General features: G+C 39.9%; 1 pseudogene; it reads left to right on the top strand.

Moving 5' to 3' along the window:
* The first annotated feature begins 8,504 nt into the window (after positions 1-8,504).
* LOC134310713 (uncharacterized) lies at positions 8,505-20,900 on the top strand (annotated as a pseudogene).
* Positions 20,901-22,823: the final 1,923 nt, after the last annotated feature.

Raw genomic sequence — 22,823 nt, 5'->3', positions numbered from 1 at the left:
TTTTTTACAGTTTGTGTCGTTTATTCAGATTTCAAGATGTCAGGGAAGAAACAAAAGAGTATTCTTTCGTTTTGGGCGGCTCAGCCATCAAAAAAGGTTTCCGGGTCAGATGAGGTAGGCCTACCGGTGGAAGAGGCCGTGTTTGAGACAGCAAGGGAGACGTTAGGGGAGATAGTGAGAGTGGAGACTGAAGAAGTGACAGTGGAAGAGAGTAAGGAGGCGACTGAAGAAGAGAGTGTGGAGGTCAGAGAAATAACAATGAAAAAAACGGCCTTAACTGGAGCTGCCACCTATAGGAGCACTTTTAAAAGTGAGTGGACGGCAAAATGGCCATTCATTAGTGTAGGCACCACCAGCTCCTACTACTGGTGCTCAATCTGCAGACAGGAAAACTCATGTGCCCATCAAGGTGTAGCAGATGTGCAGCGACATATTAGGAGCAAAGGACACCAGTCTAAAGAGCAGGCACCGCAGTCCACAAGCGGGATTGCTCGGTTTTATCCCGCAGTTACTGTTGGTGGCATGACTACACAAGAGGCCAAGGTATAGAAGCACATGCAGCTGAGATGCTTACTAACACATGAAATCTTGTTTTTCATTCTTTCTGCCCTCCATTTATAAAAATGAGTTTTTTGTAATTCAGTCACAGTGATTATGAACAATGACGGGGTAGCTGATATCACACTTTTAAAGTACATGGAGTCTGTGTTTACCATATGAAATTAGCTGTACAAATAAATGTGACCCCTCTGCTGATAACATGGTTATCATTGTTTTCTGGTACAGACAAGAAGAGCTGAAGTTAAAGTGGCTGCTGTGGCCATGGTGCAGCACGATGTTCCATTTGCCATGGAGGAACATTTCAGTCCATTGTTCAGGGATTGCTTCAAGGACTCTGTCACAGCACAGCATTACAAATGTGCCAGCACAAAAACAACGTGCATGATAAACGAAGCTGTGGCACCGCATTTTAGGGAGGAGCTGGTCACCAAGATGAAGACCAATCCCTTCACTCTAATAATAGATGGATCCAATGATAGAGGTGTTATTTTAACAGCCAGTTGACACTTTCTCATTTTCCAGTATTTATTTCTTTACACAACATTTGGGTGTGGGGTGTATGTAATGCTTGTAACGTACTGCTCGCACCTTGTCATCGTAGGACGAGAGAAAACGAACCCCCTCACGGTCAGAGTGTTTGACGGCAAGGCTGTTGTTCACAGATTTCTGGACATGTGCACAACAAGTGGGCAACGCTGCGGTGCGGCCGAAGTCATTTTCCAGAAAATGAAGGACATCCTCCAGAAACACTCGATACCGTGGGGTAATTGTGTTTCTCTCTCTATCGACAATACCCCTGTCAATACAGGGGCAAGAAACTCCATTTCCTCAAGGATACTCACAGAGAATCCCCATGTGTACATCCATGGATGTCCATGCCATATTCTTCATAATACTGCAAAACATGCTGGACAGAGATTTTTGGAAGTAAGTTTATATCCTCTCGATAACCTGTATGTTAAACCTAATGTAAGATTTAAATAGCTGGTTATGCTGTAGTGTCATTAATCTGTGATCAAAATGCTGTGATTATGAAACATAATGTATTGTAGGTGACTGGATTTGACCCCGAAGATCTTGCAGTGGATGTTGGGCACTGGTTTAGAGGCAGTACGAACCGTAAAGGTTACCTAACAGCTTTGTGATTGAATCAGCAGCAGTATAGTGTGAATGGCCTGCAGAAGATTCTCAGTAGACTGAAACTTAATGTTACATTCTCATCACAGAATTCTGTGAGTTGCACGAATACGACTATATGGAGATACTTCAGCGTATTTCCATTCGTCGGCTGAGCCTGGAGCGGTGTTTGACACGGATTCTACAGCAATATGAGCCACTCACCAGCTATTTCAAGTCGTCAAGTCGGTTGCATATTTCACTGACATGAATGCAAGGTTCTTCAGGAGATTGCTATGTAAATGTATACTATGTACAATGTGTGCTTTTCAATTTTTAGATGAGAAACAACCAAGGTTCAGAAGGCTGGTGGATGCATTCTGTAACCCACTGACAGAGGTCTACCTGCTTTTCTATCATGCAACGTTGCCAGCCTTCTCCTTCAGAGAGAGAAATCCTCAATCTTCCTTCTCTATGAAGAGGTAAAACAGGAGGGTTAAGCTGTGTTTCTGCCAGTAATGACCATTGGCCATTTTTCATTTGCTGATACTATTTTGTGCAAATTTAATTCAAAATCTTTACTGAAATGCAACTTTGTAGATGACCGAGTTCATTCACAAGTTGTGTGGAAGGTTTTTGAAAGTCGAAGCACTGCAGAGCCGAGCGGTGGATGAGATCCACTACAAGGATCCATCCAACCAACTGCCAGGTAATGCTCCCCAAGTTTTCCATAAGCAAATACATCAACTCTCCACCCACTGACCACTAATGGCTCATTCAGTTATGAGGATGTCACTGATGTGAAGGGATATAGTATATACTTTAAGAGGAGTATGAACATTGGGAAATGTGGGAGTCGTCCATGACTATTATTGTCAATGTACCTTTCTGAGGTTTAAGTCTTTGATTTATGTCTCTGGTAGGACAGAAGCAGAATATTGGGTTTACAACCCGAGCAACGCTCAGCAGGCTCCTTGATGCAGGAGATATCACGCCACAGCAAGTGGAGAGGTTCCATCAGGCAGCGCTGGCATTTCTGATAGGGGCAGTTGAGTATGCTATTGTGAAACTACCCCTGAGAGAGACCCTGCTGAAACATGCCAGGTTTGTTGGCGTCCAGCAGAGGACTGAGTGTGAAGTGAATGATGCTGCATACTTTGTGGAACGGTAAGGGTTTAACATTCTGAATAGATCGTGAAGTTTGATCACATTTGAAAAAACATTTGTTTCTCCTAGTTCAGTACACATTGTGTTCTTTAGGTTTCCTGAACTGCTTCCATACCATGGACCCCAAGAGCATGATCAGCTGAGTGAGGAGTTCCTGGACTACCAGTTAATGGACATCCCTGTGCCCCAAGATCCAGCCATGTTTGACATTGAGGCTTTCTGGGGGGATATGAGCTCACTGAAGAACAGGGGAAGAAATATTCAGCACACACCCACTGACATGAGCAGCTTAATAACTGCAGAAATATGTAGGAGTGGAATCAGGCTTCCTTGGTTCATTTCTTTTTAAAGGTGACTGGTATGAGCAGATTTCCGAGGCTGTCTACGATTGCCAAACTGGTATTAGTTCTGCCTCACTCAAATGCAGATGCAGAGAGGGTTTTTCCATGGTGGGGCTTAATAAAACCAAAACCAGGAACGCGTTGGCTCTGGATGGAACTCTGTCATCCATCATGACTGTAAAAATGGCTGACATTGAACCACAGTGCTTTAAATGGGAGCCCCCAATATCAGTCATCATGGCATCAAAATCTGCCACAAACACTTACAACACACATCATCACTCATAAACACAAACACACACAGCTGCTGTTCATTTGTTTGTTTGTTGTTTAACACCATGTTTACCCATTGGTCACTCTCATGGTAAGATAGGTACCTAGCTTTGTTCGGGTTATTTATTCATCTTCTTTATCTTCTGTCCTTTCTGTGTTTATTTGTAGATGTGTATTATCAGTCCTGTATTTATCAAATCATTCATCTGAGTTTCTGTGGTGGTTTTGTTCAAGATTTTTACCACTGTGTTTGGAATTACGAGTCTTTGTCGTTCTATGTTATATTTTGACCTACTTCTTTGGCAGCCATGTTTGAGTATGCAAGCGATGCACACTGGACTCCTTGCACTCAAGGCTGTGACGTATTTCCGTTTTCAAATAGTGCGGCTTGATCGTTTCCGGTTGTATTGTTTACATTCATCGGCATACCCAAAACCTTCCGTGAGATTAAAATGTCCGGTGTAAAGTTTTTAAATCGGAACATTTCCAGAAACAGCTTAAGAAATATTCAGAGCACTGTTGTGTGCCTCTTTGCTCGGCGTCGGCGAAGTTTAATGGAAGTTTTCATAGCTTCCCAGCTCAGAGTGACCTCAGGAGGCAGTGGCTAATAAACATCCGTCAGGACCACTTTACTGTTTCGCCTTATACGAAGGTCTATAGCAGACATTTTTTACCAGACCACTTGGTTGAACCAAAAATTCCAGAAAATCGGAGAAGATTGACGAAGGGTGCAGACAGTACCATTGCTTTTTTAATGGAACGGCTACAGCACTCAGCAGCTAATTAATTTCCCTTTCCCATACAGTAAACATTAGCCAGTTAGTTACAGTGGCATGCCTGTTGTCAAACTATTAAAACAAAGCACTAGTTAAGGCTTGGGTTAAATAAAAATAAAGTAGTTATCAACTCCAGTCCTAGAGACCCCATGCCCTCTGTAGTTTATACTGTTGTATTTCTCAACACTTTAAATTCAGCTCCTGATTTAATTAAGCAAACATGTAAATAATTTGCATTACACACACGTTCTTTACATAAAAACACAATGCACTGTTTCACAAAAACACAAACACTCTTTTATAAAGTAAACATGATTTCATTTTGTTTGTCTTATTAAATTTTTAATGTCATGTTTTACACTTTGGTTACATTCATGACAGGAACGGTAGTTACTCATTACACAAGATTCATCACTTCACAAGTTATATTGAAAATTTACAGACAATTTAGTATCTCCAGTTCACCTCACTTGCATGTCTTTGGACTGTGGGAGGAAACCGGAGCACCCGGAGGAAACCCACACAGACACGGGGAGAACATGCAAACTCCACACAGAGAGGACCCGGACCGCCCCACCTGGTGATCGAACCCAGGACCTTCTTGCTGTGAGGCGACAGTGCTACCCACCGAGCCGCCCTATAATTTAATAAGTATAGAGAATATTCAGTATTTACATTTACTAATTTCTGTCCACAAATGATGTATTTATTAAACTGTAAAAGAGCATATTTAGACACACCAGGTTCTGTAAATATTTTGTGTACTCTTTGTACATTAAAACATTAAGTCTAAACAAATTCCAGTTTCCAATATTTATTATTTTTTATTATTTATTATTAATCCATTATTTGTTACTCTAGGCTTGCGGAGCAGCTGCCACTCAGCCCAAGAACTCTGCTCCCGAGCTGACACCTCAATTTTGTGAGCCATATCAAAAAGCTCCTGTTCAGTGCACACAAAAGCACAGGTGGGTGCATCAAGGTGGTGGTCTTTCAGAGGCAGAAGTGGGGTTGATGGAACATCAGGATGCAGCGTGATGTGTCGTGATGGTAAAACAGGCTGCTGATATGACAGAACACTGCCCTCCTGCACCATACCAAACGCACACTGCACAGCTGGTTTGTTGAGTTTCATGCCCATGGTGGTCACCAGCAGCTTGTCTTCCAGGCTGAATTTTTCATGAGCCTCTGCCACTCTAAACATGCATGGATCCGGTAACAGGCCCACCATGCCCCTGTAGAGTCCACTCCTACAAATTTAAGTACAGACAATACCCCAAACTATAAGCATTCAGGTTAATAATACTGTACATTAAAGTTAATTATAACTATTTATACATTTCAGGTGTGGTAGAGCAGGTAAATTGTACAACTGCAGGTCTAATGAGCAGATTTGTAAAGTAATGAATCACCTTACCTAACTACGCCTTGAGACTTTTGATTTGGCACAGGTTTTTCTGATCACCATGTTGTTGATTGGTCCTGGCTTTACACCCTAATAAGAGAGACAAAAGTTGCTGTAATGTAATTCAGGCAGTGCATTAAATTAGAATGCTTATCAAGTGTGATTATTATAAACTTACAATTGTCCGAGGTTTGTGCCAGCGCTGTTCAGTTTCAGTACAGCTGTGCACAGGGGGAACTACTGGCACACTGAGCTGAGAGAAATGTGCAGTTTGAAAAAGCCAAGCCACTATGTGGTAGCATATGGCAGTGCCTGCAACACATGAACAGCATGTGTGTGTGTCAGCACAACAGGAGATGAATCACGTAGCCCGGTCTGTAAGGGGGTAAGCAGAATGAGTAATGACTTTGTTTAATTCATGGGTTCCTGAATTTTAGAACAAGACAGTTATATAAGAAGTGAACATGAAATGAAGTTAATGCTAAACTCTGCAGTGCTGTGGACACAGGAGTGAAGTCAGAAACCCCTGGTTTAGCCCTACTCTTCCTCCCTACTCGTAAACTGTGCGCTGACTCATTCTTCTTCATGGATCTGTAGCACAAGGCTCTCACACTGGCCTCCCCTGACAGCCTGTCCCTATTCGACACTGAATAAAAGTAACATACACATTAACTGTGCAGTTTGTACATTAGATAGCTAGATACCTCATGGTTAGTAAACAAATTAGCAACATTTTCATGCTGTTAAGCTGTGTTAGCAATACTGACCATTATATCATAACAGGGTGAAAGAAGACATCAAACGTAATAATGTTAATGGAAAACATGCCTAGAAGTAAATATCATGAACAACAGCCAAGTTGCAGTTTCAACATAAGACTTCCACTTGTCAACAGGACAAACTAACCCAGCTAACACTAATGTAGTTACCCTTGCTAACACTAGCTAACTAGCTTCTTTCCGGGGTAACCTAAAATATAAGATAAGCGTTTCCTCATCTTCGTAGTTGTGGATGTATGATGAGGCATACAGTTTAAAGCCCTTCTCCAGCTTGCTAGAGGAGGCTTTACTGGTCTTCTTACATATCTGATGAACGTCGTTAACGTTCATTTTTGGAAGCTCTTGCAACGAATGTAGTGGAAAACCGGAAACACCAAACCGGAAACGCCGGAGCAGCACTAAAGAAAATGCGGAAGTAGTTGTGCAAAGAGTCCCTTGCGGTCCCCAAATGTATCCCATAATGCAACTGGAGCTGCGTAGGCGTTCAAAGCGGAAGAAGAAAGATGGCTGAAGACACGGAGTCCTCTGTGTACAAGTGTACGTAAGATAAACAAAATAATTTTTTTATTATTGTGTACAACCCTAAATAACGTTATGTAGCGTCGGCACAGGCTTTACCCAGAAAGCCTTGCGGCAGTGGTGTCTAAGCTCACCGTAGCCGTGTATCCCGTTGTTGGGAGTGGGGTGGCTGCGGTGAGGGTTGTGTAAGTAGCTTAAATGTTTGTCTGTTGTATGAATGTATGTGTGTATGAATGGATGTCTGTCCCTAAACCACTGAATGAACTGCCAAAGACAGCTCACTCGCGGCCCTAACGCTATCCTTCCTACTCGCTGGCGCCACAGTTATGATTAGCTTTATGTAAAACGACAGAAGTGATTTTGTTTCATTTTAAAATTGTTATACACATTATCTGTGAGTTTTTAAGCCAGCCAAGGTTATTGTATACCTGAGAAATATAATCCGATAACGCATGTGCTAGAATTAACGTCGGTGCTGGTAGATTTACATCTTGTCATTCTGGTAGGACAATAAAAGCGATATACTACATTTTATTCAGTGTATTTAACTACATTAGTGTTGTACAACTGTACATGCGTACTTAATACTTAATAATTTACTAATAATTTTAATACTTGCATACTTTAATACTTGCTTACTAAAATATAATATAATAATATTCTATAATATAATATATATTACATAACATAATATAATGCATTTATATATATATATATAGCTGCTGTAATAAATGATCTATCTATAGATTTATTTAATTTTATCTGTAATGCTAGTGATGGGCCAAACTATCCTTAGGAGGGTAAACATATCTAGCTTTGGGGTTGTTGAGGCTAAATATTCATGATTGTTGTAATGTTGCTGCACAGTCACACTAGCCATCTCTTTTTAAACTAATGTTTGATATTGCAGGGTCTGATGAAGACACAAAAAATCTTATCGGTGGAGAGTGGCCAACAAGGCCCTCTTCACCGGAAAACGGAATGCAGCGGTTCGAGGGTTTGAGTAAGTAACTGTTTGTTTGACGTAACACAAAATTTGTGTTACATCTTTATGCATAATATTAATTACAAAGGGTGGTATAAAGACAAGTTTTAGTATTTAAGTTTTGCTAACTTTTTTCAAAGCATTAAAAACTTTTAATGACCAAACTTTTTTTGAAGCAGTGTATGCTATATACATTAATAACTGTTATGTGCATTATATTGTAGAGCCTTTGTGTTGGAGAACAGAATGCAGGGGAAGGTGACTCCCACTTATGTGAAGAGGAAGTGGGAGAACCTCAAACAAAAATACAAAGTAAGCTTTGTTTGTTGGTAAGATCAGTAAAAATATCAGAAAATATTTGTAATACAAGTTAAGGTCCTTGTACTGTGTTTATGAATCTTGTAGGAACTTAAGTGTCCACCTACTAGGGTAAGTACAGAGGGTGGTGAAGCAACAGCAGCATCCTGGAAATGGTACGTGGATATGGATGAGGCAATAGGTGGGAGACCATCAGTTAGCCCACCGACCCTTATTTCCTCATCCGGCCAGGATGCTGCTGAAGCTTCACCATCCTCGCGAAGCATGGAAACCCCAGCCAAAAAGAGACGAGTGGAGACAGATTTAGTTGCATATCTGAGAGAGATGGAAGAAAGGGAACATGAGAGGGAGATAGAAGCAGCAGAGAAAGAGGAGAGAAGATGGAGAGAGGCTGAGGAGAGGGAGGAAAGAAGAGAAAGGGAAAGAATAGAACGAGAGGAGAAGAGAGAGCAAGAGACGCGTGAGAGAGAGGAAAAGCGAGAGCGAGAGACACGAGAGAGAGGGGAGAGGAGAGACCAGGAAGCAAGAATGAGGGAGGAAAGGAGAGATAGGGAGGCAAGAGAGAGAGAGAGGAAAGGTTTATTAAAATCTTAGAGATTCTAATAAAAAAATAAATAGTTGAAAATCAAAAAGTGTTGTAGTGTTATTGCATGTTGTGAGAAAGAAAATGTGTTGGCAATTAATGGAAATAAAGGATTTTCTTTTTAATTTAACCTTAATTAAAAATAGAAAAAGTGGTAAAATTGGAAATTGTAATTAAAAAAAATTCAAGAAATGAAAAATTTTGCTAAGGAAGTTTTACTTTTAAATAATGCATAAACTGTAAATGTAAATAGACGATCAAGAACTGTACAACTAAACGTAAAAACAAACATGAACCTATTACCTCATCTACCTCATAAAGAGCTGGTATGCGGTGCTGTGGTGCTGAGACAGCTGCAGCAAGACGCTTTCTTGCATCTTCACCTGACGTAATGTCATTTATTACAGGCTCTGGTTGGTCAACATCTACCTCTGTTAATTCTGGCTCAATGATGTCTCCATGAGCGATACAGAGGTTGTGGAGCACCGCACAGCATGCAACAACCTCCGGGGCGAAGACAGGGCTCACCTCAAGGGCTTTAAAGAAAATGGAACGCCATCTTGTTTTCATCATTCCAAAAGCCCTTTCCACCACATTCCTGGCCTTGGACAGTTTGCTGTTAAAACGAGCCTGTACAGGGTTCTGTACTGGCTCTCGATAGGGGGTCAGGAGCCGGATGGGCGTGTTAATGCAGGGATAACCCCCATCCCCAAGAATGTATAGTCCTGCAGGTGGGTATAAGCCCTCTTTATACACAGGGCTGTTCTTTAGTACCCTTGCATCATGAACTGACCCAGGGTAACCAACAAAAATGTCTCTGAACTTCCCCAGGTGGTCACAGATGGCTTGGAGCTGAATTGAGTGGAACAGCTTCCTGTTTAGGTAGCACTGAGCGTTGGCAGAAGGGGGTTTTATACGAATGTGGCACCCATCAATAGCACCAACTGCCACTTTAAAACATTCGGATCCGGCCAAGTGGGCAAACCCAGCTCCTACACACTCTAGTTCATCACCAGTTGGTAGGGTGATGATCCTCCTGACTAGCCCTCTGACAGCCCTACTCATTCTGTGTACAATGTCGTGCACAGACGATTTGGGTATGGCAAAGGCTCGTGACACAACACGATAAGATGCTGCATGTGCCAGCCAATAGAGGAACACCAACACTTCAATGTCCCTGCTCCACCCATGATCAGCTTCAGTTTTTAATGAAGTGATGAGTGAGGTGATGGTGTCCCGGGAGAGACGAAGGTCAGCCCTGAGGTCTGCACCACTAAAATACAGCTGCAAGATAGGCACAGCTGTGTTCAGGTTGCAGTACGATCTCGGGTTCACATGCTGTAAAATAAATGTACATAGTTTAGTTTTTGTTCTTACTGGTTTTGCATTGTTTTATTTATTATTATTATTGTTATTATAATTGTTTTTATGTTACCTATCTAAAATAAAATCAATGTGTGTTGAACTTCAATCTTCACTCATAAGCTATTATTCTTTCTGTCCTTTTTCGAAAACTATAATTATTAATGTGTCAGATCTATCATTTTGTCATGTTTTTTATTGTATTAGTCTAATCATGGTAATGTAGTATACTGTTGCTAAAAAGGATAGTAGTACTTACATGATTTCTGAGGTAAAAAATCAATAATTTTATCAATAATCTCAGTGTGGAGTCGGGATACATGACTGGATTAATCGGTAAGTGGCGCAAAAATATGGCATGCATTTGGGGCCAAAATCGTTTTAGTTCTAACGCCTGTACACGTAAAAATATTACGTGTCCAGACGTAAAATATGTACGTGTGATGTATTGAGACGTATTTCTTTTACGTGTACAGACGGCTTATTTTTATGTTTCCAGAGTTTTTTTTTTTACCCGTACATACGTAATTGTACAACGTCTTGGCATTTTGCCGGTAGATGGAGATATTTACTTACAAATTGAATTAAGTTGCACAGTGAAGGTGATTCTTTGTTTATTAACCTGCTGCTTTATTTCTTGATATTCTGTAGGATTATTTTCTTTAGTTTTATTATGATGATAAATGTAACAATAAATAACAAGTGATAAATGATAAATAACAAGCAGCAATGATAATTTAGATATGAAGTTTCTTCCTGTAGCATAGTCAAAAGAAGCATGCAAAATATCTGGTTCTGACATTGCCATGGTCAAAATCTCACAAAATGGGAGTTTATTTATTGAGGAAAATATAAAAAAAAAAAGTAGCTTCACAGAAATCCAGTAAAGACAAAAGTTTGAATATGAAATGTAAAACCCCCAGGTGAGCGAGGCCAGGGGCAACAGTGGCAAAGAAAATCTCCCTCAGAGCTGAAGAAGAAACCTTGGGAGGAACCGAGGCTTATGAGGGGGGACCTACTCTGGTCAAACTACCTACAAATAATTGACAAAATGTCCCTGTATCATCACATACAGGTGCATCTCAATCAATTAGAATATTATCAAAAAGTTAATTTATTTCAGTAATTCAATTCAAAAAGTTGACTCATATTTTTTAGATGCATTACAAACAGAGTGATCTATTTCAAGCGTTTATTTCTTTTAATGTTGATGATTATGGCTTACAGTCAATGTAAACCCTTCATTATCTCAGAAAAGAAGAATAATCAACACAAAATACCTGCAAAAGTTTCCTAAGCCTTTAAAATGGTCCCTTAGTCTAGTTCAGTAGGCTACACAATCATGGGGAAGACCGCTGACTTGACAGATGTCCAGAAGGCAGTCAAGGGGTAGCCAAGACGGTGCCCGGGGGCACCTGGTCGCCCGCATGGACCATGTGTGTCGCCCGCAGGGCATGTTATAAAAATAGCACTAAGTCACCATGGAGCTCCGTCGAAAAATTTTACTTAATTGTGGCTGTTTTTGAACCAATAACATTTGCATTAATGTACAGTAGATTTGAAAATGACAATATTGAACAGCTTTGCTTGGGGGGCAGTAAAATTAAGTGGGCATGTAGATAGTCATGTTTTTGAAGGCAGAAATATATTCAGGGTTTGATTTGTGTATGAATGATGACAGTAAAGCTATTGATACTGGCTTAAATTGATGTATGTGGGGTAAAGTAAAATTTTGTGATTGGTTCAGAGATCATTTTAAAAAATAGCCTTTGCTTGCATTGTGCTTGGGGGCAAAGACACAATCTGGTATTGAATATACAATTTTAATTTAAAAAAAATTCTATATGAACACGGACCTTGTCTGGGGTCAAAGTTCAATAATAATAATAATAATAATAATAATATGCCATGGACAGTTTTATCTACAAAATCAAAAGGCCCGGTTTTATTATTTTTTCTTTACATTTTGACATACTGTAGAATTCAACTTCATTTCATTTTGTGGATAAATGCAAAAAAGTACCTATAAACAACAAAGAAAACAGACATCATAACAGACAACAAAAATCATAATTAGCACAGTCCGCAAATACTCTTTTGCAATTCAAAAGAAAATTTCGAAGAGCCATTTTGTAAAGTAAATTGACTACATCACGGTCACATGAGCCTACGTTTAAATTAAGAGACCGGGGCCAGTGATAGCTCAGTGGTTAAGGTACTGGACTAGTAAACAGAAGGTTGCCGGTTCAAGCCCCGCCACCACCAAGTTGCCACTGTTGGGTCCCTGAGCAAGGCCCTTAACCCTCAATTGCTCTTTGTGTAAGTCGCTCTGGATAAAAGCGTCTGCTAAATGCTGAAAATGAAAATGTAAATGTAAGAGCACAGTGCGTATTTAGTGCCTGCTCTCACGTGCAAATCACGTAACGCTACGTTTGCATGTGTGTCATGCTCAGTAGGCAATACGTTGTAACGTGTGTACGCGTCTCATGAATATGGGAAGCCAAACGTTGCACATTGTCAGTGTTTGTCACGGTCCCTTATTCACATGCAGATATATTCATGTTATAGTTCACTGATTGGCTATAAGTTGTGAAGAGGCGTTAACACGTCATATTTTGCCGTCTGTACACGTACATATTTTACGTCTGGACACGTAATATTTTTACGTGTACAGGCGTTAGAACTAAGACGATTTTGGCCCCAAATGCATGCCATACAAAAAGACGAGATAAATACCCAAAATATTAGCGAGTGGCGCTTGAAATGAGCATGCAGTCTGTAACTATGGTGACGTCATCACGTCCTCACGTCCTCACTTGACGTTGGTAAGATGGCGGACGTAGTACGTACGGGTGTTGTGTGCAAACAGCGTACTTACGCACTGAAAGTACATACTTCTTTACCGGCCGAGTAGTATATACTTCCTCCAATCTAGTACGTACCTAGTAAGTATGCGATTCCACATTGGCTAGAAGCTCCGCTGAATCCTCTGGCGGTTGTTTCATTTCATTCTAAAATGTAAATCTCAGTTTATTTGTCTTAAAGACCTGATATGTGCGAAATGCTATCATGCTTTCTAGTAGCATGACAGTTTATTTTCGTACAAATTGCAACATATTTTATAATTATCATTCCATATCATGAAAAGACTCAAGTAAGCTACCTGATATTCTTTAATGTAACAGATCTTTTTATCTTGATGTTTTTCTAGAACTTCTGATGGTTCTTGTCTTTCAATTTTATTAATATAAAGCAATATGAATTGCTGTAATATTTTATATCTTAACTGTTTTAATAACACTATCACTATTACACTTTGATTTATTTTTCATTCTTCCTTGTATACTTTGTAAACATTTTAAAATATGCTACATAAATAAAAATGTGTGGATGAGCATGGTGTCATGTTTCTTTACAAGAACCAAGGCCAGAAGGTAAGCTGTTCTGGAAGAACAAAACAATCTTGTTCAGATGATGATTGTGTCAAGAGATTCATCTTCAATAAACCACAGCCACTATTCATCATCAATGCCTAAATAACTGATTTGTCAGTGCTCGAAAAAGCACAAAGTTCTACACAATTGTACAATGTACTTATTAACCTTATTATTCATTAATGAATCATACTGGGCACATCGGTGAGCATACTGAAGTTTACTGTTTAACAATGCATCTATAAAATACAGTGGCATGCGAACATTTGGGCACCCCGGTCACAATTACTGTTACTGTGAACAGTTAAGCAAGTTGAAGATAAAATTATCTCCAAAGGGCATAAAGTTAAAGATGACACAAAACATTTTTTTATTATGTCTCTATAATGAACTGCATCTTGGTTGTGAGGTTGTAGTGAATGCTGTTCATCATCCTCTTCATCCTGCACATCATCACCATGGTCTACTGGCTCCAAGCAAACACTGTGTAGAATGCAACAAGCTGACACCGCTGAGCTGATGGATTGGACATTCCTCAAGTGCAGGCATCGGAGTCTCCTAAACTTTGCTTTCAGAATGTCTGAAATGACCTCTAAATTCTGAGAGACTACAGAGGGGGACAACATCCTCTACAAAATGTTGTATTTTTGGAACAAGCCTAAAGAAGGGTAAATGTGATTAAGTCCTTACGTAGACAAAAGAATTATGTAGACAGTTTGGACTTTAAGCCACTTTGACACAATATAATTGCAGTCTATTTACCATATACACAAACATAATGATTAAGGTCTGATTGAGTGCACTTTATAATTTCCATCTAATTATTTCTAGAACACTTTTACATACATTGTTTATCATATTCACTAATTCTACCTTGAACAAACCATATATTTGGAATTATGTATTCACACGTTTTCATGTGAAATGTTTCAATAGACAGTCTTGAAAAATAGGCTACTTAGTTTAGGTCTATTCATTTAAATTGTTGTAGACAAATATTTAAATCTATTCAATAACATAAATATACAGTGTATCACAAAAGTGAGTACACCCCTCACATTTCTGCAGATATTTAAGTATATCTTTTCATGGGACAACACTGACAAAATGACACTTTGACACAATGAAAAGTAGTCTGTGTGCAGCTTATATAACAGTGTAAATTTATTCTTCCCTCAAAATAACTCAATATACAGCCATTAATGTCTAAACCACCGGCAACAAAAGTGAGTACACCCCTTAGTGAAAGTTCCTGAAGTGTCAATATTTTGTGTGGCCACCATTATTTCCCAGAACTGCCCTTAACTCTCCTGGGCATGGAGTTTACCAGAGCTTCACAGGTTGCCACTGGAATGCTTTTCCACTCCTCCATGACGACATCACGGAGCTGGCGGATATTCGAGACTTTGCGCTCCTCCACCTTCCGCTTGAGGATGCCCCAAAGATGTTCTATTGGGTTTAGGTCTGGAGACATGCTTGGCCAGTCCATCACCTTTACCCTCAGCCTCTTCAATAAAGCAGTGGTCGTCTTAGAGGTGTGTTTGGGGTCATTATCATGCTGTAACACTGCCCTGCGACTCAGTTTCCGGAGGGAGGGGATCATGCTCTGCTTCAGTATTTCACAGTACATATTGGAGTTCATGTGTACCTCAATGAAATGTAACTCCCCAACACCTGCTGCACTCATGCAGCCCCAGTCCATGGCATTCCCACCACCATGCTTGACTGTAGGCATGACACACTTATCTTTGTACTCCTCACCTGATTGCCGCCACACATGCTTGAGACCATCTGAACCAAACAAATTAATCTTGGTCTCATCAGACCATAGGACATGGTTCCAGTAATCCATGTCCTTTGTTGACATGTCTTCAGCAAACTGTTTGCGGGCTTTCTTGTGTAGAGACTTCAGAAGAGGCTTCCTTCTGGGGTGACAGCCATGCAGACCAATTTGATGTAGTGTGCGGCGTATGGTCTGAGCACTGACAGGCTGACCCCCCACCTTTTCAATCTCTGCAGCAATGCTGACAGCACTCCTGCGCCTATCTTTCAAAGACAGCAGTCGGATGTGACGCTGAGCACGTGCACTCAGCTTCTTTGGACGACCAACGCGAGGTCTGTTCTGAGTGGACCCTGCTCTTTTAAAACGCTGGATGATCTTGGCCACTGTGTTTCAGGGTGTTGGGCATCTTCATGTAGCGCAACAATTCGTCTTTTAAGATCCTCAGAGAGTTCTTTGCCATGAGGTGCCATGTTGGACCAGTATGAGAGAGTGTGAGAGCTGTACTACTAAATAAGGCACACCTGCTCCCTATGCACACCTGAGACCTAGTAACACTAACAAATCACATGACATTTTGGAGGGAAAATGACAAGCAGTGCTCAATTTGGACATTTAGGGGTGTAGTCTCTTAGGGGTGTACTCACTTTTGTTGCCGGTGGTTTAGACATTAATGGCTGTATATTGAGTTATTTTGAGGGAAGAATAAATTTACACTGTTATATAAGCTGCACACAGACTACTTTTCATTGTGTCAAAGTGTCATTTTGTCAGTGTTGTCCCATGAAAAGATATACTTAAATATCTGCAGAAATGTGAGGGGTGTACTCACTTTTGTGATACACTGTATGTTTGATAACATGTTTGTTAGAACTTTTCTTTTTCACCAATCTACAAGATAAATGAATGATGAGTAAAACTATATTTATTTACAGATTTTACAGAAACTTAGTTTGACACTTTATGGTCATCTATATTCACCACTATGGATTTGGAAAACAAACGCTGGGCTTAACCTGCTCAGTGATCAAGAATGTTTAGTTCGATTTCACGCAAAAGCAGAGCGATTTCTACTGCATTCACTTCAGCCACGTAGAACGCAAACGCCGCGAGATCCGCTGTAGCTCACGTTTGTTGCAGGTGGCGACTGTCCGACTTGACGGCTTTCTTTTAACCTCCTCCCCCAACTGCAACCGGCAGCTCTCGCTGACCACCAAGGCGAGGCGCAGTTCATCTCGAACAAGCCTATTGTTACACTCAAAGAACCGATTCAGTCAAATAAATGGTAACGAGTCGAATTAGTTGAAATGTTTACTGAAATAGTAGTAAAGAATCGGTTCTCTAGAATGAATCGATTCAATACGTCAGCACTGAATCTGTGTGTTCAGAATCGCACCTCTACTGTGTGTGGCGGACTCTGGAACTGCAGCTGACCCAGGAACGCACAGTTTTCTGACCATTCAGCTCCATCAGTCTACGTTACCCCATTTGATTTATTATGCAAACCTGTTTGAATGAGGATACAGTGAGCCAGAACTGACACTTATGTGGTGTCAGAAAAAAACAATTAAATACTTTTTTATTGCCTATAACAGTATTTATATTATCTTCCAGATGTAAATTATGCTGGTGAAAGTTACATTTGAGAACTCAAAAAAATTCATCAAGCTTCAGGATGGATTTACTTATGCTGACTTCATTTCTGAGGGTAAATTTCACTTGGATTCTACTTTATTTTTTGTTTGTCAACATTATTGTAATTTGCATGTGTTCTGTTCAGTTCAGAATAAGTTTGGGCTTCCTACGGAGACACTTTTATGCCTTTATGATGACTCGGAAACTGAGATTGATGAAGACATTTTGCTAGATTTACTTCTTGCAAAACCTGACATGATGCTATTGATCAGAGACGGCAATAAAGGTATCATTTTATGTTTTTCCTTAAAGCAGTAGTTGTCAGTGCTGGAGGCCTTAACTATTCTGTGCCTTAAAGCTTGTCTGACACATTTACTTGAAATAGCAGGGCTAGATTTTACAACCACTACTACTAAGTTAATCTTCTGTTTCAGCATCTGGGCCTTCACATACAGAGAGCAGTTCTTGTACAGACACTTTGTCTAGATCAAGCTCGTCGAGTGATGTAGACCGAACACCAGAGCATTCTGCAAAATCTAAAACAGTAGAAGAATCAGCAGATGTGGAAAAAATGGTACTATAAAACATGTTTGTGTGTTTGTAAAACTTACTTTAAATGACTTGTTTTGCTTAGTGTTATTGTTTTAAAGGAGGTCTATGATGCTTTAACACAGAAAGCAGGTGGAGACGCAGTTTTTGCTGAATATGGCTCAAATAATACACTATCAAGTGAGACTAGAAGAGTTCTTGTCAACATAGTGGTTGGACATATGATAGAGGTGCATGGGTAAGTCTTAATAGGTTTGGTTTAGATTTTTAGTTAATGGTTTTTACCTATAAGTTACATTATTTGCATATTTAAAAGCTGATGTAATTTGTGAAACAAATAATGTTGCAGAAACAATACCCCTAAACATAAACACAATCTGACCAGTTGGTTACGCAGCCCCATACACTTAGCGCTCCAAGCACTACATGTTCTTAAATATTCCTTCCTTAAATGTAAGAATCTGAGCTGCTTTGACAAGTGCCAAATTGTGATGGCTAGACAACTGGGTCAGTGCATTTTCCAAACAGCAAGGCTCGTTGGGTGCTCCCGGGTTAGCAGTGGTCAGAAGACGAGAACAAACCATCAAATGGCAACAAGGTGTTGGGTGCCAAGAATCAATGCATGAGTGTAAAGAAGGTTATATTGTCTGGTAGAATTAGAAGCACAAATTCACCACTGTACTTGCACACACAAGAATTTAACCTCCACATTTAACCCATTTGTGCAGGTAAATGCACACACATACACAAATGAAACACACTAGGGCAGTGAGCAACCCAGTCCATGGGGCCCGGGGAGCAGTTGGGGGTTAGGTGCCTTGCTCAAGGACGCTTCAGTCATGTCCTGCCAGGGGATCGATTCAGTTCCCTAACCACCAGGTCATGGCTGCCCCTGGTATTGTAGTATTAATGTTTTGTGTCTTTGGTATTTGTATGTATAAACCGTATCTATACACTGTTGCATATGAACATGAATTCAGCAGCTGTTCTTGTTTTTGCTATTTAAGGAGGATTCCCACACGTAAACAGAAAGAGCAATATGCTCTTGGTATTGTGACGCTTTTTCCATCACTGCGTGATCCATTCTCAAAGAAAGGCTATGTAAGTGGATTACATGTTTGTATAGACCACTGAAGTCATGTGTCATTTTGTAGTCTTTCTTATGCCCATATTTGGTATTGGGTCTAAGCCCCATTTTCATTTGCAAAATTGAATGGGGTTTTTCAAAAAATCAGCTCGTTCAGAACCCTATATGCTTTCTCCTGTGTATTGGAAAAGAGGCATCAGTCTGCCTCTGTTTTTAAGTGTAACTGTTTAACTTATCAGCTGGAAATATCACAATGAGCTAATCTTTTTGTTTTTAAATGCTACAGGAACATTTCTATGATGCTGATAGTGGAACAGGCTATCTTGCATGGTGCCTGAAGACTGTACAGAGAAACATGTCTCACCATCTTGGCAAGAGGCATGATACTGACTTTGGCTTAGGAGGTCCATCCTTCAAGAGATCAACCAACCCTGAAAGGCAGCTTGATGAAGATGGCGTAAGAGAGGCCATTGCCTTTCTCACCCATACTTCAGATGAAGCTCCGATATTTCTGAAGATGAAGGAAACTTTTCATCATAGATATGAACTTGTCCACAACCTAGATACAACCACTGATGTTCTTCAAACCTTTCCACGTTTTTTGGACACCAAAGGACTAGTAAGTAAACAAGAAGCTAACTATTACGGTGAACCAAGATTTCACCCTTCTGTTCAATGCTGAAACAGCCTCCAAGATGTTGGAAAGATGGGACACTGCCTTAAAAACAAGAATCATTGAAGAAGCTGGGAACCTGACGTTGACCCCTCCTGTGTGTTTCCTTCTGTTGTCAGCAAGAAAAGAAACCGATACTGACGATCACTCCAGTAAGATTAAATTGCTTTTTGTACCGAAAAAAGCACAGTCATTCTGCTATCAGTCAATGGCTTTATGTATTGCTGTTTTATGCCAATTCATTTTTTTATTCTCTTCAGCCTGTATAATTAATTTTACATTTGTAGCTAGGCCTGTCGGGATAATTGTTATCGACTTCTTGTACAATATATGGACATACCATCAATAGTTTTTGCTGACCACAATTTTCTCAATTGTTTTAATAATAATTTGTAAAATGTAATTAACAGAAATGCAGTTTTCTGTGGAAAAAGTAGAACACTTTCAAATTCATTACTACTAAAAATGTCTAAAGTTAGTCAGGTGCACCACATCAGCTGCAATGGTTACAACATGGTTAAAGAGAATTTTGTAGGTGATCCAGAGAGCTCTCTGAGGCCTTTAGATTGAATACTTTAGATGCAGATAAAGCTGTAAAGAGATTTTAAAAGATCTCAGAGCAATTATCAGCCATTCTGCTGTCTGCAAAATCATTTAAAAATAAAACGACTGCCAACATGGCCAGTTCTGACCATCCCAGCAAGTTCAGCACAAGGGCAAACCACACGATAAGTAAAGAAGTCTCCAACAATCTTACAATGTCATAACAGGACCTACAGGTAGTTCTTGCAACAGTTGATGTCAAAGTACCTGTAGGTCCCATGATGACATTGTAAGATTGTTGGAGACTTCTTCACTTATCATGTGGTTTGCTGAACTTGCTAGGATGGTCAGACATGGACATGTTGGCACTTGTTTCCCTTTGTAAATTATTTTGCGGACAGTGGAACAGCTTATTTCTAATTGCCCTGATCCAATCTAAAATGTATTTCTATTAATTAGATATTACAAATGATTTTTTGCTCATCCTCAGACTGGGACAGTGACATGGCCACTCTGCTTTTGCTTATTCATCTGCTTCCACCTCCACCTGGGGGAAAGAGAACTGTGAAAATTAGTGCTACAGATGCTGCTGACAGACTTGTGGTGTATCATAAGGTAAGTGTTAAGAAGAGAAAGCTCTACATTTTTGTGCTATGGCCTTGGTTGAATGTGATTGGAATGTTTTTTTCCCCTTTAAGTCTTGCAACAGTATTGAAGAACATCTTCGACAAAAAGAAGAACGACAGCCATACCTTCTTGCTGTAGGACGAAGCCGAGGTCAGATAAACAGTTACTATGTAGCCCTTGACAAGAAGCTCATCCCATGTCAGACTGGTGGTTCTCTTAGTGCATTTGATGAGCTTTTCAAAGCTCATTTTGTTTTTAATTTGACATATGATGGTGCGCTTTGTAACTTCTACACTTTCATTCAAACAACTGTCTACCTAATTGATGTTGGAAAAACAAGAGTCACCAAGAGTAAAGGAGCTACGAGCAAAACTGTTGAACAACTAGAGAAAACTAGAACTTGAGGACGTTGTCTTGCTTTAGATGCAATGCATTATTTACAACTAGTCAAGCCCTTATAAGTCACTTAAGATTAGGCCATGGCTTTTATCCTAACTTAAATTTGAAATTGGAATGTGCACAAGACACATGTAGAAGACAGTTTTCCACATATTCTGGGTTTAGAAAACATTTAGATACCAATCATCAGTTCCACAGTGATGCTGACAGTAGTTCCTCTTTGAGGTGTGGTTTATTGGCACTTCCTTCAGGAATCTTATCATCCACTTCAGTGCCAAATGTATGTACACAGTCTCAGGTGGAAACAGGAGATTTTCAAGAGAGTGGGTCTGTGCTTTCTTCAGACTATATGAAAAACATGTGTGCATCGGTTGTTGCTAAACTACAAGGAAGTGGTGCTGCCAATAGTGTAGTCTCTTCTATTGTTTGTGATCTGGAAGAATTTACAAATGAGGTGCATTCACATATTAAGCATCAAGTTCTCTCAGTAGTTCCTGAAACAGTTTCTATAAGGTCAGTTGTAGAACAAAACTTGGAAGATTTTGAAAACCCCTTTGCATGTTTTAATTCTGATACTAAAAGGGAAAAGTTCTTTACTGAGAAGTGGGGAATTGTTGAGCCAGTGGAAATTGTTTTGGGGGTTAGGTATAATAGTAGACGGGACAAAAAAACTGGTACTTACAGTCAAATGCCAGTGAATGACACCTTCATTTATATTCCTATTTATGTTCAGAAATTCACAGATTTGTGATGTGGTCAAAGCACATACCCCATCATCTCCTGGAAGTGTGTACAAGGACTTCAGTGATGGAAGTTACTTTAAGAACCATCCTCTGTTCTCTAAGTTTACAAATGCCTTGCAAATCCAGCTCTATTATGACGACTTTGAGACAGCCAATCCTCTTGGCTCAAAACATGGCATTCACAAGATAGGCTGCCTTTATTTTGTGTTACGAAACCTGCCTCCAAAATTCAATTCTGCAGTGCTGAATATACATTTAGTGTCTCTGTTTCATTGCCAAGACTTAAAGAAATATGGATTTGATCTGATTCTGCAACCTTTGATTTTAGACCTTAATTAAAACACTCGAAAGTGAGGGAATATATTTGCCTATATCCACTGAAAAAGTTTATGGTACAATCAGCCAAATTACAGAAGATAATTTGGCAATGCATGCTATTCTTGGTTTTACAGAGTCCTTCAGTGGGCAGTATTTCTGCCGTTTATGCTTGATCGATAAGGCTGATGCCCAGAATGTTTATTGTGAGGATGACCGTAAAGTTATAATGCGTGAAAAGGCAAGTTTTGAAATGCATTGTGAAACTCTCCAGTCAAACCCACAACTTAACTCTGTGTATGGCATCAAAAGATGTTCGTCATTGAACACACTGCAGTTTTTTCATGTGTGCAACAATTTTTCATTTGATATCATGCATGATGTTCTCGAAGGAGTGGCTCAGTATGAACTTAAGTTGTTGTTTGGGTATTTGACTGAGAACTTTATCTCAAAGCAAGATCTGCTTTCGCGAATCTATTCATTTGACTATGGATACTTGGAACGTAAAAACCGCCCAACAAATGTAAATTTAGAGAACAGTGGAAACAATTTGGGACTGAATTCCGTTCAAACTCTGTGCCTTGTCAGAAACACTACTTTGCTCTTTGGAGATGTGGTTCCACCTGAGAATCGAAATTGGAACCTTCTGCTTCTTTTGTTGCAAATAATGAACATAATTTTTTCACCAAATCTGACTTATGGCATGACCGTAGCACTTAAACACTTAATTTGTGAACACCACCAGCTTTTTACACTACTGTACCCCGATCGAAATTTAATACCAAAGCATCATTTTATGATCCACTACCCTTCGTGTATTAGGAAGATTGGCCCTCTCTTACACACCTGGAGT

This window comes from Trichomycterus rosablanca, chromosome 3 (assembly GCF_030014385.1).
Source record: "Trichomycterus rosablanca isolate fTriRos1 chromosome 3, fTriRos1.hap1, whole genome shotgun sequence".
Taxonomy (NCBI): Eukaryota; Metazoa; Chordata; class Actinopteri; order Siluriformes; family Trichomycteridae; genus Trichomycterus; species Trichomycterus rosablanca.
The sequence above is the reverse complement of the archived record's forward strand: the minus strand, read 5'-3'. Positions and strand labels throughout refer to the sequence as shown.